Below are 19434 nucleotides of genomic sequence, written 5' to 3' on the forward strand. Positions count from 1 at the left end.
ATAGCAACTACACACCCTTTATACACTATGTCCTCCTGTCCTCTATTCATAGATTGAATATAAGCTATAGTAGAGCTTCTATGAATAGAGGAAGGGTGCAGAAAAAATGGGCATAGTTGACATTGTTGATGTGTACATATTACAGGTCCCTCTGCTATATTACCCCTTCTGCACTGAAAGATGCTACTAAAGCAGAGGCTGGCAGCACTAGGAAACACTTTTTATTGATTTGAAGTATTTACCCTTTTTCTGTTTCTTTTTTTTTCTACTTAGGGTTAAAAATAAGATTCTTTTAAAATACTGTGAAAATGTGTTTTGGTGCTGCACCTTGAATTCTATTGTTTTAGGCATTTGCCCATAAATGTCCCCATTGTAAATATGGATCTATTAACAAAGCAGGGGAGTAGCCACAGAAATCCATTTAGGAAATATGCTGTCTTTTTTTGTGTGTGGCCTTTATATTTAAATTTACATCCCTATTTTTAAATATCATATATTTCAAAGTCTGTAAAGTTGTGTTTAAAGAAAGATCATACTTTTAGCTCATGCAAAATGCTATCCCCTTTGATCTCTTAGAGTGATCATCAAACAAAAAATGTATTTGTTACATACAGTAACTATCAACAACAGGTTTGCTCTGCATGCACATCCCTTTAAAGCTAGGTCCATTACCTTTAAATATTGCTTTTACAAGCAGACACAATGTCCAGACAGAGATGAAGTAAGGCAGGGCATAATAAGGCAGAGTGACAAATGCAGTGAAAAGGACATAATGTATGGCAATATCAGTAAAAAAAGAAAGACGATTGCCATATTCCTTTACCATTTCAATGCACTACAGCTTATCAGTAAGCTGTAACTATATTTTTCTTATGCCCTTCTAACCACACATTTTCTTTGGGTTTTGTAAAATCTCTACTGTGTGCATATTTTTCTCTTTCCTTGTACTGCAGTACACAACTTATGTTTTATCTTGGTGCTGAACCCACATAATAGCTTCCATGCTCCATGCTGTTTCACTTTTCACTTTGAGCCACTAAGGGATTCATAAGTTTTTCTAACATTAATAATTCTGTAACTCAACCAAGCAGTTCCAACTGTTGCTAAATATCTGTAAAAAATTACATTTTATTTCACTTTACTCAGTTATCATGCCTAAACAGTCATTATAAAACAAACACTATAGAACTAATAACACATTGCTGTCAAATGAAAACTAAAAATGGCAAATGTTTAGTGATATTCTTTTGTTCTGTACAATACAGTACAACTAAAATATATTTTTCCAGTAGTCACATAGATACTTCATTTGCAGGAGCATATAGATCTAGAAGTTCAATTGTGTATATGAATACTTATATTTCTAGAAAAATAAGACATTTTAACAATCAGATTATTATCAATGCAAGAGATCTATACATTGCTTGAAAATGTCTTGCAGCACTGAAGAGTCCATACAAAGTGCTTGTTATCTCTTCAAGAGATTTCCCAAGTTCTTGGAAAATAAAAGTGATCAACATCATTCTGCATAGAATAGAAAACACTTTCACAGCATATTGTCTACAGTTTAGACATTATGTGCGCGAGGGGGAAACTTGAAGCAGGCTTGGCTAAAAGCACCAATTATTATCAATGAAAGACCTCCTTGTGAAACAGCTGCCCTAATGTAAAGACCCTTGAATCACTTAAAGGATTCTATAATATATGTTGTACCTAGTGTTAGTAAAAATGTATTTAAAGCATGAGTTGTTTTATCAAACAACATATATATATATATATATATATATATATATATATTTATATATACGTTAATTGCAAAGTGCTCATTGTTTATTCTGCATTTCTTAAAAACATTTCATTTATCTCCTGTAATGACAGAAAAGACAGAAAACATGTAAAGAAAAAAAAAGAAAAAAACAACAACACTAACATTTTAGCTGGTGGTCTGCAACCTGTTGATCACAATCTACTCGTTGATTGTGGCCTAGTTGCCATTAGATCAGGACAGACCCAGCTATGCTGCCAGCTCTTTACCCTGTTGTGTCATCTCTCAGACATCAGATCAGAAAGGCAATGTGAATGCAGAGTCAATTGAAATCCTAAGCTCCTCCTCATCCTTGAGGTGCCATATGACACTGTTAAGGGAATGAAAAAAGAGATGACCACTCTAGGTGAATGCTGGATCCACATAGCCCCACCACCCACTCGTTGGTGCTGGCCCGATCCATGATTTCAGCAATAATGTGGAAAGAAATAGGTTGTCCGCACTGTCAACAGTGTGCTGGAACTAAAATCCTTTACTGAAGTCTTCACAAACAATGCAATTCAGACATGACAGCTCCTACAATGGACAGGTCCACCATTGTAGGAGCTGTCATGTCTGTATTGCATTGTTTGTGAAGACTTCAATAAAGGATTTTATTTCCACCACACTGTTGACAGTGCGGCCAGCCTATTTCTTTCCACATTACAGTTAAGGGGATAACTAGGATAGGTTTCCTCAATCTGCCAGGCACCTCTGCATTTGAGGTCTGATTAGTGAATTTTGCAGAGAGAAATAAGTACAGTAGATGTGTGTAATGAATTTAAGGTATTTTTGCTCAGGATCATGTTTTTTACTCATTACCTTTGTGCTTTTTACTTACTCCTAACCCTTGCATTACATATCTCTGAATTCTGTATTACTTATTTCTGACCCATGCATTGTATACTTCAGACATCTGAACTCGATTTTACTTACTACTGACCATAGCTTTTTTTTTTTGTTACATACTCCCTGTCTCTGAACTCTGCTTTACTTACTATTCACCCCTGCACTGTGTGTTACATACTACTCATTGCTCTGCACTCTGTGCACTATGCATTAAATACTATTAGCCTCTGACGATACATTACTTCTTACTTATTCACACACTCTGGGTTACATACTACTGAACTCTATGTTACTTACTCCTCACTCCTGCATTCTGCATTATACACTACTATACTAATGACCTCTTAAATCTTTGTTACTTGCGCCTGAACCCTGCACTTTGCGTTACTTATTCCTGACCCTTGCACTGTGCATTACATACTGCTGACCTATGAACTTTGCCTTACTCACGCCTGATCCCCACACTTGCACTCTGTGTCACTTGCTAAAGACCTCTGCACAACATACTACTAACTTCTGAACTCCATATTACATACTACTGACCTCTGAACTTTGCATTGCACACTACTGATAACTGAACTCTGTGTTGCATACTACTGACCCTTGAACTCGTCAAACTTTCCTTACTTTTTAAAGGGTCTTGTTAGGTTATCTCCTATAAAGCATGCTACACCCTGGCATTTTTTTTATCTCTTCAATGCTATTCAGGTTGATATGCACCTCTCCAGGGTTGCCCATCTCTGGATAAGGCAGAGAATAGTACATTGTTATTATGCTTTTTGGTACATTATTCATTTTCACTTGCAGTAACCCATAGCATGCAATAAATATTAGTTCACTGAAGTCTGATCAGTGAAATATTATTTTGATTTGGTTGCCATAAAATATTGCCATTTTTGAATGTCATCAACATTTTTTTACTGCTTTTTGAGATGTGTTATTGTTTTTTTATTATTTATGAATAATGGTGAGATAAGAATATTGGATTACCAGGTATACCAGTATTATCTACAACTGTTAAAGTGGTCCATTTACATCCACACTTTACAACACATTTGTAATTAGGGCATCTTTCCTACCCTCACTGACTATAGATCAGAAAATTTCTACAACTCTTGTCTGTAATGATACTTCTAGACTGTTAATCTTAGGAGGACTTTCATTTGAACTTGATTGTTTTATAATGTGCCAGTATATTCAAGTGGGGCTGGGTGCAAGTAACTTTGTAACTTTGTGAAAGAGCATTTATAATCTTAATAAATAAAATAACATTATGAAAAAAGAATTAATGATAAAATAAGATGCATAAATGTTAAGAGACATCATGCTATTAAATGCTATCTGCAGGTTTGTTCCACTCACCCTTGTAGTCTACTTGTTGAAATCCATTTTACTGAATTTTAGATATGCCCGTAACCAGTTTCTTCTGTTGCCAAAAATAGAAAATAAAACACAAATGCGCATTAAATGTAGCAGAAATATATTTACACAAATAGCACAATATTCAATTACACACTGAAGAAGGTGTTGTCTATCTGCAGGGGATCAAATTAACATATCTGATACTCAAATATACAGTACAATGACTATCTCAATACATTATTCACTGGGCATGTATAACTTAATAAGATACACTTTTTTTACATTAACAATAGGCTTTGTGTATTAAACAAATTGCAATTGGCAGTCGCTTGTAGAACGCTTGTGCAGGGTATACTGTGTTAAATTGAAAAATGTTTTTTTAATTTTTTGGACATGGTGTTTAAAAAGTGTCTCTAAAGTTTTTAATTTAAAAAAAATGACTAAATCATAGTATACAAGGGTAACAAAGTGTTGTCTTCTCAGAGCGTTCTGAAATAACAATTCCTAACACCACAGGGAATCATAATGCTGTTTTAAAGACTTGGTTTGTCACATGTTTTCCACGTTTATAATTGTATCATATTTTTACCAGTAGTTATAAACTGTGTTATATTGTACATACATATCAAATCTGGATATTTATTATTATTTTTTTTTGCCAATAAATTATTGTTAGTTTAAACTTAGTTTAAACTGTCTCAAAGATTATTCAGATTTTGTACTAGTTGAAAGTCTAAATAGCAAACATTTCAGTTAAATTACTTATTTGCTGTCAGATTATCTACTTATTATTTAGGTTTCTGGTTATTTAAAGTAATTTTAATAACCTTTACTGTTAATTAAAGGATGTCTGTAATTTTAAAATGCATTAGCTGTTTACATTTAATACATACATTCAGGAATACCAGATAACTTTGAAAATATACACTTTAACATCTGCCTCCTTTCTCCTCTGCTCTGAGGACTGCCATGTCAATTCCACTGTAATCACTGTTAAATCTGCATTTAGCTTTCATGTGTCTGCATTATAACTGAAGAGTAATAACAGGGAAGGCTTTTACTTCATACACATATAGTATATGTTTTAAGCAATGCCTTATGTATTTTTAACTAAAAATTTACAGTGCTCAGCATAAATGAGTACACCCCTTTTGAAACGTAAGATTTTAACCAATATCACAATGAACACAAGAACTTTTTCCAAAATTTTGACCACACTGACCTTTATAGAACATTTGTTTAGCTCATTTCATGAAAGAAAGATTAAAAAATATAACTTACAAAATCTTCAGTTTTACTCAAATTAGTTGATGCAAAAATAAATACACCCCACAACAAAAACTAATACATCTAGTATTTTGTAAGAACAGCACCAATTCTTCTAGGCATGCAATGAACAAGTTGGCGACATTTTGCAACATCTATCTTTTTTCCATTCTTCAAGGACGACCCCTTTTAGAGCCTGAATACTGGATGGATAGTGATGCTCAACATGTCTCTTCAGAATTCCCCATAGGTGTTTGATTGGGTTCAGATCAGGAGCCATACTTGGTCATTGAATCAGTTTCACCCTGTTCTTCTTCAGAAATGCAACAGTGGCCTTAGATGTGTGTATTGGATAATTTTCATATTGAAAAAGTGGAGGGGCGCATGCGCGGCCGGCGAGCGGATGGTCACGGACTGAGACCCGCTCCGTCCCGCCGTCAGGGTTACAGAGGCACACACCAGACCTGAGGGTCCCGACCGTCACCGGACCACTCATGAAGGGTATGCAACCCTCCAAACACATGCCTCGCCGTCGCAGAACCCCTGGATCACCAGGGAAGCTGACGAGTTTCTTTCCAGCCGTCTCCCCTGATATCCAAGATGGCGCCGGCTCGTCAGACAGGCACAGCAGCACAGGGGGAGATAGTGCAGCCCTGCACACGGATCCGCGCCTGAGAGCTCCTTTGTACCCCGGGGACCCGGGTGAGTCATCTCCACCATCACCACCTCCACTATCCCCTACCACCTGCAGCCCTGTAAAATCAAGGCCAAGGCTGGAAAGGGATCCTATCACTGAGAATCTACCACATGTATTACCTACAATACAGGAAACCCTTACTCCCTCACTGATAGAATCATTCCCTGTATCTGATCAACCGATCACAGAGATTAGTATGAAAAACATGTTACTTTCCCTGCGTCAGACACTGCATACTGATATCACGGCTTCCTTAACCCAAATCTCTAATGCAATGCAACGACAAGATTTGAGAATACGCCATATTGAAACAAAAATGGAGGACCTGATTTCAGCTCATAACGACATGATAGACGCACACACAGACCACTCGACAGATCTTGAGCAAATTAAGTTAAAAATAGCAGATCTAGAAGATCGCTCGAGGCGGAATAACGTCAAATTAAGAGGTATACCAGAAACCATTACCACTGATGCTCTGCTCCCATACATTCAACAATTTATGAAGCACCTACTCCCATCTATTTCGGAGCAAGAGCTGGCCATAGATCGGGCACATCGGATACCCAAACCATCTTTCCTCTCAGCTTCCGTTCCGAGAGATGTTCTCGCCCGCATCCATTTCTACCATGTGAAAGAACACATGATGGCCGCTGCCAGAAACCCGCCACCTCTTCCACCATCCCATATGAACATCAAACTGTATGCAGATCTGTCAAAAGATACACTTCTCAACCGTAAAAAATTAGTGTCTGTTACCAAGGCACTCCATAACCATGGTATCAGCTACCAGTGGGGATTCCCTACTAAACTAGTAGTTAAACGCCACGGTAGAATTTACACTATTAAAACACTGGAATCCGGCATCGACTTACTGCAATCTTGGAACATAATACCAGTGGATCCGCCACGCTCTGCCCACTACAACCACCAACAAATGGAAGCAGAATAACTAAATCTCTGAGCACCTTTACATGGTCCTATTGTGACTCCTCAGCCAAATGACCGCTACTACCTGTATCACTGACTCACGGCCTCACTAAGTCCACCAATGTCCCGATTGAAAGTCTGGCATGACCTCCGTTCTGGTCAACGCCAACCCGCACCCTCATGTTTGACAGTAGCGATTATTGCTACTCATGTTCCTTGCGTTTTCCGCAAGATTTTTTTACCCCTTCCTACCTATCCAACCCCTGGAACCACCAGCTCGTTTGATCCTCTTTGCAACCTGAAACATGATGGAACATATCCTCTGCAACTTTTTTTCGGTAGTCACTATCCTATTATTTTGAAACAACTAACATACTCTACCAAACAGTCCACCAACACTACAAATGATTAACCTTACATCTCTGAATGTGCACGGCTTGAACTCTCCCTTTAAGAGATCTATGCTCTACAAAGAGACCCGCACACTCCATGCTGATGTCCTGTTCTTACAGGAGATGCACTTTGCAGCTTCCAAATTCCCTAAGTTGAATATGCACGGCTTCTCCCACGTCTACATGGCTAATAACCAAAAGAAAAAAAATGGTGTCATCACAGCCATTAAGGACTCTATACAATTTCAATTCATTTCTGAATTGGCGGATCCTCAAGGTCGCTTTCATATCTTAATTGGTAAAATCAATAATATCCCATATACTCTGGTCAATGTATACGGCCCTAATCACAAACAGATGAAATTCTACAAAAAACTCTACTCTACAGTCTCCCCTATATCGCAGGGTAGGCTTATCATTGGAGGGGACTTCAACATCATTGGAGACACACTTCTGGACTCATCTTCAACCAAAAGAGCTTCCAACTTGAGCTTCAACAACTTTCTACATACACATGACCTATACGATGTCTGGCGTTGCCAACACGGCACGGAAAGAGACTACGCATATTTTTCCCCAGCTCACCTATCATACTCCAGAATAGACTTTCTCATTACGGACAAATGGACTCTTCAGCATATAAAGTCATCCAATATCGGCAATATAACCTGGTCGGACCATGCTCCAGTCAATATAACCCTAGACGACATTCAACACTCTTCAATCCCCCGAATATGGAGAATGAACTCTACGATCTTGAAACAACCTGAGAACCAGAAATACTTATTAGATGCACATAAGGTATTTTTTGAATGTAATGATACTCCCGATATCTCCATTTCCACATTATGGCCTACTTACAAAGCATATATGAGAGGTATTCTCATTCAACTTAACGCACGCATAAATAAGACCCGCACTCAACAAATCGACCAATTACACTGTTCAACAGGTAAAAAGTTTTGGGCATAAAATTAGCTAAATTACATAATTTTGGGGTGCTGAAAACGAAAATGACCCTAAAAAATGTTGATTGGTTCTAGTTTCCATGATATATTCACCCATCTAATGACGTAAGCCATTCAAAATTATGATGCAACTTCAGCTGCATATTGCGCAATTGATACTGGTGACCAATAGAAAATTGCATGTATACTGAGATGATGCAATATTAGCCTTTAATTGCATCACTTCACTCCATAAAAGCTGCAGTATCTGTAGCTGATTGTAGTTCGACAGCGTCTTTACATTTCGTTTTATGCTTATATAGGCTACTCAGTAATGCCTCGAACTTGTGTGAATAAAGCAGATAATTTCTGCTATATCTGCGGTGAAATAACTTTTATCTCACAAAAAAGGAGGACAACAGGAATGATTAAGAAAGCCTACAACTTGTATTTTGGCTGCAAGATAGGAGACCAGGACAAGAGCTGGGCACCACATATATGCTGCAATTCTTGTGGGACGGCACTGGAGCAATGGTTGAATGGAAAAAAGGCATCTATGCCTTTCGCTGTGCCAATGATTTGGAGAGAGCCAACAGATCATGTTAGTAATTGTTACTTTTGTATGGTGCCTCCAATTGTAAAAGGGCTAAATAAGAAGAAAAAGTTATCTGTGCACTATCCAAATATTCCATCGGCAATACGTCCAGTTCCTCATGGAGAGGGGCTACCAATTCCTAAAGCACCAGAATCCTTTGTGGTTGAGTCAAGTGAGGAAGAACCTGAAGCGTGTAGTCACGTGCAGTTGTAAGAGATAGCCCTTTCCTCGAATACAAGAGAAAAGCCAAGAGAAGCAAAACCGACACAAACTGAAGACAAAACTAGTGAGAATCCTAAGTATTAAAATGATTCAACTTAGCTTATGGCTATAATTTTTCTTGGTAATCCTATGCAATATATTATGCCATTTAGGCTTTGTTATGTAGTCAATATCACTTGCTTTATATTTGTGGAAAGACATTTATCTATATAATTATTGTGCATTATGTAGTAATTACGCCTATAGTAGAAAACTTTCCGTTTACAGAAAAACTAGAGCCAATTGACAAATTTCATTGTTATATTTGAACTCAGAATGTGAAATTCATTAAGAAATGGATCCTTTTCTTTCCAAAACTGGCAAAAAATAAAAATTTGTTGAACAGTGTTATTAACATCCATAAAACTTAAGGAAGACACAAATAAGAAAAACCCTACCCCCTCCATATCTACATCTCTCTCCGCTGATAGAAATAAATTCCATATACTCCTACTACACAAATATGACTTAAACCTACAGAAAACAAAAACACGATTCTACTCCCTGGCTAATAAGGCAAACTCACTCCTAATCAAAACAATTAAGCAAAAACACCTTAAAGCTAAAATTATCTCTATCCGCCACCCTACAACACACGACTGTCTTACAAACCCACAAGATATAGCGGAGGCCTTTGCTGATTACTACAAGACACTATACAATATTATAGATGACCCAAATACATCTCAACCAACACCCACACTAATACACAAATTTCTAAACATTATAAATCTTCCTCACCTTACATCCTCACAACTTGAATCCATATCTTCCCCTATAATGCCAGTGGAAATAGAACAAACCATTCGATCGTTGCCTCTCAACAAATCCCCAGGCACTGATAGCTTCACCAATGAATTTTATAAAACAGTCGCCCCACATTTAACTCCCTATCTCTCCACGCTCTATAACCATGTGGCTGAAGCAGGCACTTTTCCGAAAGAAATGCTAATGTCCATAATCACTACAATCCCAAAACCAGGCAAAGACCCCCAATTAACCCATAATTATAGACCAATTTCACTGCTAAACACAGACATCAAACTTTACGCCAAAATAATAGCTCAAAGACTACTACCTTCTCTTCCCCTACTAATCCACCCGGACCAAGTAGGATTCACCCCCGGCCGCCAAGCACCCGATGCTACCAGAAGATTTTTATCTCTCCTCCACAAACTTGACTCCACCAAACAACCCTCTATACTCCTTTCCCTTGATGCAGAAAAAGCTTTAGATCGTATACATTGGCAATTTATGAAGCTAACGCTACAAAAATTTGGAATTAACGGTTGGATGCTCTTTGCAATCCTCTCGCTTTATTCACACCCATCGGCCAGAGTATTGACAGACGGTACACTGTCCAAACCCTTTCAAATATCTAATGGCATGAGACAAGGTTGCCCCTTGTCCCCCATAATATTTACATTACTCATTGAACCTTTAGCTGCGCGTCTCAGAGCTGACCCTTCCTTCACAGGGATCACCCATCTTGACAGAGAACATAAAATCAGCCTTTTTGCAGACGATATCATATTAATGATCACAAACCCGCACAAATCTCTTAATGCAATACGATCCCATCTTCAGTCATACTCGGAAGTCTCATACTATAAATTTAATGAAGCCAAATCTTCGATTTTAAATCTTCATGTACCTACCAAAGTCCAGCAATCATTAATTAAACAATTTCCCTTTATATGGGAACAACACAGCATTCTCTATTTGGGAATTAACCTCACTTCCTCGGTACAGAAACTCTATGGGACTAATCATAAACTTCTCCTCGACTCTATCCCACAGGAACTTAACAATTTACGCACGTCTACACTATCCAAACTTGGGAGAATTTGTATACTCCCCAAAATTTTATATACATTCCGCACGCTTCCTGTACCAGTCCCAAATAGCTTCTTCCATAAGTTACAAACAATTTTTGCTAAATTTCTTTGGAACTCAAAGCGCCCGAGATATACAACTAATCTCCTAATACGCCCAGTATCCAGAGGGGGTGCAGGTCTTCCACACCTCAAATCGTATTATACTGCAACCCTCTTAGACCAGATTTATTTCTGGTGGCACCCAACCCAGGAAAAGATATGGTCTACTATGGAAACGATTCCACAGCGTTTGAGCTCACCTAGAGATATCCTATTTACTCCACGTATGCAGCCGTCCAACAATATATTCCACCACCCCTGCATTCAGGCTACTATACAAGCGTGGTACGATCTCATAAACTACTCCTCGACAGACACCATATCGCTACCCACCCCTATTACCACCCTACACCTTATAATACCTTTCTTAAATCTAACACAATGGCGTCGACATGGAATTACACACTTACAACAGCTGTATACAAGGAATACCATTGATTCCTTCTCCACTTTACAAAGTACATTTCATCTCCCCAACTCAGAACACTTTACATATTTAAGAATTGCACATGCTATGTGCAACACATCTACTCCAACTCTGATTAACATCCCTACCACGGCATATAATTTCCTAAACAAATCACAATATCCGCGAAAAGGGATTTCCACTTTTTACACACTCAGTATTAACTCGCAATTTTCTCCACAAACGACTTCCCTTAGTAATTGGGAGAAACTCTTAGCTCAACAAGTCCCACTCCGCACATGGGAGAAAACCTTTAATATTACCTATAAAGCCTCTCGATGTAGCACCCACTGGGAATCCTTTTTAAAAATACTACACCAATGGTACCTGACTCCAGTAAAACTCTCCATGTACTATCCTCTACATTCCTCCCTTTGTTGGAGGCAATGCGGAGACAAAGGATCGACTCTCCATATACTATGGTCATGCAAATCAATTAGATCATACTGGAACAATGTTTTTCATTTCATCTCAGCATTAACTGAATCTCCAATCGCTCCCAACCATGCCCTCGCTATTCTCCATATTGACATTGGTCAGTTCCCTAAAGAAACCCGCACGATCATCGTTCATATATTAGCTGCGGCAAAACTTAATATCACTAGACTGTGGAACTCCACTAAATCCCCTTCTCTCACCTCACTCATATTGGATCTAAACATCCAATGTGATATGGAGAGAAGATCATCTCTAAATACCTCTACCTATCATAAGTTTCGATTTCAATGGGCTAGATGGCTACGGAATCCGAACTGTTCTGTAATATGCTGATTACCTACACTACTGAAACTGACTCCTGTAACGTTCAAGTGATATGCTGGTTCCGAACCCCTCCCCTCTCCCCCACCTGTCCCCCCCCCCTCATACCCCATACCTCTTCCTTCCCTACTACATGTTATTGTTTGTTTATCATTCCTGTCTACTCTTATAACCTACATTATGTTTGCGGCTCTTAAACTATTAATATGTTTACTTTGAATGCAATATTGGAAACCATTGCCCCGGCCTCATGGTGGGGTAGTTATCCTGCTTGTCAATTTTATTCTGTTGATTGAACCGTAAACCTATGCTATGTAAAACTTTGAAATGCTTAATAAAAATTATTTGAACATATTGAAAAAGTGCACTACGACCAAGGGCATGGAGTGATGGTAGCATATTCTCTTTTAATATAGAGCAGTACATCTGTGAATTCATAATACCATCAATGAAATGCAGCTCCCTAACACCAGTAGCACTCATGCAGCCCCACCGAAGGACACTGCCACCACCATGTTTCACTCTAGGCACCATGCATTTTTCTTTGTACTCCTCACCTTTGTGACGCCATACAGTTTTGAAGCCATCAGTTCCAAAAACATTTATCTTGGTCTCATCACTCCAGAGTACAGATTCCCAGTAGTCTTCTTCTTGCTCAGCATGGGTCCTGGACAATTTTAGGTGGGTTTTTTTGTGCGTGGGCTTTAGGAGAGGCTTCCTTCATGGATGACACCCATGAATGCAATTCCTCTGCAGTGTATGCTTTATTGTGTCACGGGAAACAATCACCCCAGTTTCTACTTCTTTAGCTAACTGCAGTGAAATTGCATGGCAATTTTCTTTAACCATTCTCATCAGATGATGCTCCTGTCGAGGTATTAATCTCTGTGGATGACCTGGACATCTTTGTGAGATGATTGCAGCTCCATCTTTGTTAAAATGTTGTATCACTTTTGCTACAGTATTCTGACTGATAAGTACAGCTTTGCTGATCTTCCTGTAGCATTCATCTTTCTTGTGTACAGAAAATATTTTATTTTTCAGGCCTTGTGACATTTCTCTTCCATGTGGTGCCAATGCTGACAACATAAAAAATGGGAAGGGTGTTTTTTGTTAAGTAACATCCTTTTATAATCAACTGTCTGCTGGATACCTGTTTAATGAACAATTAGATTCATCTGTAGTTGAATTCTTAATTAGGATTTTGTTGTCTAAAACTTAGCTTTTCTCCTAAGACTTTCATTAAGTTGTATTCATTTTTGCAACATGGTCATGAATGAATTTGTTTGGAAAAATACTTTTTTGGGTGTGCAAACTAACAAATCTTATTTGAAATCAATGGCCTACATTTGTGAGAGTATTTTCTAGTATAGTGTCCCATAGAAAATGTTGAGATGAAAGTAAAAGCTTTCTGACAAATCTGTTAAGGTGTACTCATTTATGCTGAGAACTGTATATTTTACTGCACCAAACTAATTACAGGATTACTTGGGTGCAGTCTTATGGGAGATCACAAGCTGATAGAAGCAATCAACCTGTGTGAGTAGTGTTATGGTGTATAGAGCACAGGTCACCCAAAAAAAGAACAAGGTAGAGGGAATTAATTTAGTTAGGCATGTTACATTCTTCAACCTCCCTGGCGGTATTCCCGAGTGTAGCTCGGGGTAGAGTTTCAGCACCAAAAGCGGTAACCCCGAGCTACACTCGGGCTTACCATGCAGCGTTGCTCAGGGATTCCCTGCAGCGCTTACCTTGTCCTTCGCTCCCGCGATGTGTCCCCAGCAGCGTCCCCGGCCATCTCCTCCAGCCGATGCCGGCATCCGGCTTCCGTGTTCCGGTCCCTGTGACGTCGGGACATACGGGCGCCGGAACCGGCGGCACATTTAAAAATTTTAAAAAATTTCATTTTTTTAAAAACGATTATTACATAGTAAAACATTGCTGTTTCAAACCATTTCACATACATTTTGTCCCGAGTGCTTTGTCCTGTGCCCTGCCTGCATTTTGACTGTTCTTTTTGCCTGGAAACTTAGAAAAGTCCATGGAGTCCAAAAAGCGTCCCTTTAGGTCAAAAGTGGTTTTAGACTGGCTAGAGAACAGCGATAGTAAATCAGAACCACTTGCAGAATTGAGTGATAATGATTTGTGGGGAAATTCGTCATCAGACACTGAAAACGATTTTGCAACTTTGCTCAGCGATGTGCGAACTTGGCGCTATATTTCAAATTTCAGTGTTTTTGGTTTGATTATATTATTGAATTAAATTTATGATTATTATCTTATTATTTTTTATGATTATTTATTAAATTATAATTTATGATTTTGTGTTTCTAGTTTTATCATACCCGGGATGTTTACTAGACTCTTGTTCGGACAGATTTCAGTGAGTTATTCCTAAAATTTACAGGCCTACAATAAAATAAATGACATATTTCCATGCAAAATAATGGTACCGCTTTCAGCACCAAAAATCTGAAATAATCAGACCGCTAGGGAGGTTAAACATCATGTGCTTTCCTCTTACTGGCTGCAAGATCACTGCTGTGTACTGTAGTGATGTATGGATTGGCACAGCTAGAGAGCAGGCATCTGATAAACCTGGAAGTGTGTTGGATAATGAGTTTTCAGAGGATGTAGATACACACCAAAGTGACAATCAGAGCCAGCATGCATTGGTAAGTATCGGCAAGAATAAATAAATAAAAAAAAAATATATATATATATACATACAGTATATATATATATTTAGTGGCTTTGTTCATATTTGCTTTCTTTTTTTTTATGGCCAGTAATAAAAGATATTATGTAAAACAACAGTATTTGTGTAAAGTGTATAGTACTGGTCAATTATATTAAATATAAACAGTGCTTATCTCAACTCACAGCACAAGAATGGACATACATTTTAGAAAACAGGGACTTTGCTTTTCAAAAATGTATGTCCATTCTTGTTCTAATAGTCTTTTTTAGTCATATAAAGGAGAAATGTTGCATATTGTTGTTATTTTCCCAATAGGTACCACCTGGCATGGGAGCCTGTCTCTGTACTGTATCTGTATGCTGGGTAGCAGAGCAGAATGTTTGCTGCTGCTACCCCCTCTTATCCCCATCTGTCACTAATCACCAAGGATGCTGTCAGCTTCCCCACTGACAGGCCCCTAGCCACCAGTGTTGCTGACAGAGGGTGAAACCTAAGGCTACGTTCACACTAGCGTTGTATGCAGGAGGCAGAGAGGCGTTTGGGAAGCGTTTTTACCGCTTCCCAAACGCCTCTGCCAATTCTGCACATTACAGCACATGGTGCTGTTCTAACGGGAGTGTTTGCGTCGCGTTGCGTCATGGCAAAACGGACGCCTCTGGTCGAGTCAGGATGCTTTGAAGCCTCCTATTCTCGTCAATGGTGCCGCTCCGCAAACGCCCGGCCGGCGTTTGCAGTGCGGTTGCGGGGTGTTTGCGGAGCGGTAACACCACTCAAACTGCATTATGGGCGTTTGTAGGGCGTTATTAATGCTCGGCAAACGCCTAGCAACCGCCGCTAAACTGCGCATGCGGCGTTTGCGGAGCGTTTGCCAAATGTTAAAAAACGCTCCACAAACGCCGGACCAACGCTTGCCAAACGCTATAGGGGCGTTTGGCAAGCGTTGGTAAAACAGCCAAGTGTGAACGAGCCCTAAAGGGGAAGCTAAACATAAAATTTCCTACCAGGTCCACTCTATCCTTGTGAGTGACGTTGCCGGCTGTCAGTCGTAAAGAGAGTGGACTCAATGGGGGACTAATGCCTCTGAATCCCCATCAAGCTCTGCCCAGCCAGCTACAAAACTCCTCAGCCACTACTCTGCCTGTGACAGATGCAGAAGTAAAGAGAGAAATCATCTGCACTGAGAACAAAGTGTCCATATAAACAATCTGAAATCGATCATCCTCTCTCCGTGGTGCTTTCTCCAAATTCATGGGCATGTTTCTAACATGCACGTTTATGGGTATATTTTTCTGAATAAAGAATTTTGAGCTCAGAATATATATGTAATCATGAGCGCCAGCAGGTATATATTTGCTCCTAGTGTATTCTTTGTGACAGAATTGTTCTCAATTGAGATGAAGAAAAGAAAAAGGGACAAACGCACTGGAACAGATCAAAACCACATGTATTAAAATGCATGTCAGTAGGCACAGTTATTCTGCAGTTGTGCCACAACAGGCTTATTTTACTGCACTGCTATATGCCATTTTGTACAAGTAATGTGTAAGTGTCCTATATGTATTCCTTTTTTATTTTTAGAAAATCTTCTAGTTATGCAAATGTTTGCTGGGGACAATATAGTCTGGATATATTTGCACTTAAAGTCCAAGAACATTTTGAATGATTCGGTATATTTAATATTCTCCATTAGATTACTGCTATTCTTCCCATGGCTTACTATATATCACCCCTGTGCGGGGTTGACCAGAAGGTTCCTGTTTGTGGAATTACACAACCATTTAGTAATTGGCTTTTAAACGAATTTCTTTGGTCAGATGCCCCACATCAAACTGATATTACATTATAGAATTTTATATTATACTGCATTTATATTGAACTGCTATTGTATTGCTCTTTGGTTTTGATTCTTTAATATCAATTTTGTTTATTGGTGTTGATAATGTATATGTATAAACACTTTCTATCTTTTGTTTTTATTTTTGTATTTTCACCTATGATTGGTTGGAAACTGTATTTGTACCTGTTATTTCCTGAGGAAACCTATGCAGGGGAAATATGTCGAGATCTACTACACTATATACATCTCTATTTGGAAGACTAGTTTTGGAGACTATAATTTAGAAATATGAAAAATGAATAGTTCCCTATGTTTTTAATATACACCTATGATTTTAGAAATATGTTTAAATAAAAATGTGGGTATTTTTAATCAATTTGGCATTGTATGACTAGCATCATCCAGCAAATTCAAGCTCTTTGAGCTATATTTTTCTTGTTAAATGTATTTTTTGTGATTATTCCACATAACTGAAGTACTCTAACCCCTAAACTCATTCTAGAACAAGGACATTGTTTCTGTGAATTGGAGGCCCAAACTGCACATGCAAATTCAAGATGAAGCTGAGCCAGTGTTTTAAAATGGGGCAGAATTATGGATTAATCTCTGGAATATATACCCTTCTTAATTCAAGAAATTATTCTGTAGAATTTGTTAGGTACAGTTTGCCGTTACATGCTGTTATAATCCAGAAGGACCTCCAAATCATTTTCCATATTTTTTTTGAACCTGAGTATATAACTTCACATCTTTCAATACAGAACTTATCTGCCTTGTAGTAGCCCACCCTCCTATTTTATCCATGATTTCTTGTAAAAGTGCATCTGGTGCCAAATTTATTTTCACTGAATAATTTGGTTTTATCAGCAAACACTGATATCAATCTCCTAATTCCAACCAAAACATCAATAATAAACAAATTAAACAGCATCAGCCCCAAGCCAGAGCCATGTGGCACACCACACACAACCTTAATCTTTTTAGAGAATTTGTCATTTATCACTACTTTCAGGATATGTTCCTGTAACCAGTTTTCTATTCATATACATACAATTTCTTCTACTCCAAAAGAGCTTATTTTATAAATTAAATGTTTATAAGATACAACATCTACTGGCATTTCTCTAGATTCCAACTTTCTCATGGAATGTTCACAGGGTTGTCTGTTAAGAACAATCTTCTTTAAAATAAATCCACACTGGTTGTAACTCGAAAGCTCGAAAGAGTAGGGCCCTCTTGCCCCTTGTGTGCTGTTTGTTGTTACTGTACTGTTTCATGTATTGTCCCCCCCTCTATTGTACAGCGCTGAGCAAACCCTTTGGCGCTATATAAACTCGATATAATAATAATAATAATACTCATGATTCCATTATCGCTAATAAATTCTTGAATATAGCCCCTTTCCAATCTCTCAAATATTTTTCATACTATTGATGTTAAGTTGCCTGGAATGCAGTTTCCTAGCATATATCTCAACCTGAATACTGGAACCACATTTGCTTTATGACAATCAGTTGGTAGCATTCTAGTCAGTAAGGTGTCCTTAAACATTAAAAACAATGGTTTGGCTCAAACAGAGCTATTCTTTCTGAGGACTCACAGGTTTAAGTCATCTTGTCCTGGTGAATTTTTCACAATAAATCTCCCTAATCTGTTTTAAAACTTAATTTCTGTTAGCCACAGAGGTACTTTTAGTACATTATTAGTAGGATTACTGTACTGAATATCAAACCCCCTTTAAAAAAAAAAACTGAAGACCAAATTATATTTAAGGGTTAGGTTCACTTTTTAAGACTGAGTAAATTTTTACTCTGCATCAAAAAAGCACGGACAGTGTTTACCATATATTCAAATGGCCCTAATTCACATCTGTTCAGTGTGTTCCAGTGCAGTCAAAAGTAGAACATGTTGTCCTGTATAGAACACATCTGCAACACGGTAAAATGCATAAAAAAATCACCAGAATGCATGTTTCTAATTGTTCTCAATTGAGATAAAGAAAAAAAAGAGGACAAATGCACAGGGACACATCAAAAATGATTTGAAGCACATCAAATTTTCATATGCAAAAAGGCATCTGGAACAAAGAAATAGTGGCGTGAGCTGGCTCTTAGAACACATTCTTCTCCCCTGCAGCCACTGTCACATTTAAAATACACATGGCTGTGTGAGGCTCTGCACGTACAACTGTGTCATTCATTCACAGAGATCTGTAAAATAATCAAATACAAGTACATCTGGCTCTGCAGCGGACAGCTTGTAGTTATCAGTGGAATATGAACGCACTGATCAGTGCTCCCACAATCTATTTACACTTCCTCCAGCTTTCTAACTAAAAATACAAATGAATTTACAAGCAGCAAGCTGGAGTGAGAGTATGCAGGAGCCTGACATTGCACACGCAATTCACAGTTTGTTGGTGCAATGCTTTTGAGGATCCTGTTTTTAAAAAAATGCCCAAATGCAATATGTCTTTTATGAGCTATTTTAGCATCCCTAATTGCCACTTTACATCTCTTGTTGCATTTCCAATTGCTCTGAAAGGCTCTTCCAGGTCCTTTCCACTGTGCGTTTTATTTTAAATGCAGCTTTTCTCACTAATTTTTCTTTTTACACTAGAAATGAGCCAAA

The 19434-nt window shown here is 38.3% G+C and overlaps 1 protein-coding gene across 2 annotated transcripts in view; it reads right to left on the bottom strand.

Moving 5' to 3' along the window:
• CDH12 (cadherin 12) overlaps positions 1 to 19434 on the bottom strand; it is a 1084366-nt gene that overhangs the window by 653338 nt on the left and 411594 nt on the right. For both annotated transcript variants that reach the window (XM_089674839.1, XM_089674840.1), the window contains exon 3: positions 4016 to 4079. The gene's annotated coding sequence lies outside the window, so the exon portion shown is untranslated. The remainder of the gene's footprint in view (positions 1 to 4015; positions 4080 to 19434) is intronic.

Source organism: Staurois parvus, unplaced genomic scaffold (assembly GCF_062004578.1).
Source record: "Staurois parvus isolate SC_StPar_1 unplaced genomic scaffold, SC_StPar_1.0 ptg000153l, whole genome shotgun sequence".
Classification (NCBI taxonomy): domain Eukaryota; kingdom Metazoa; phylum Chordata; class Amphibia; order Anura; family Ranidae; genus Staurois; species Staurois parvus.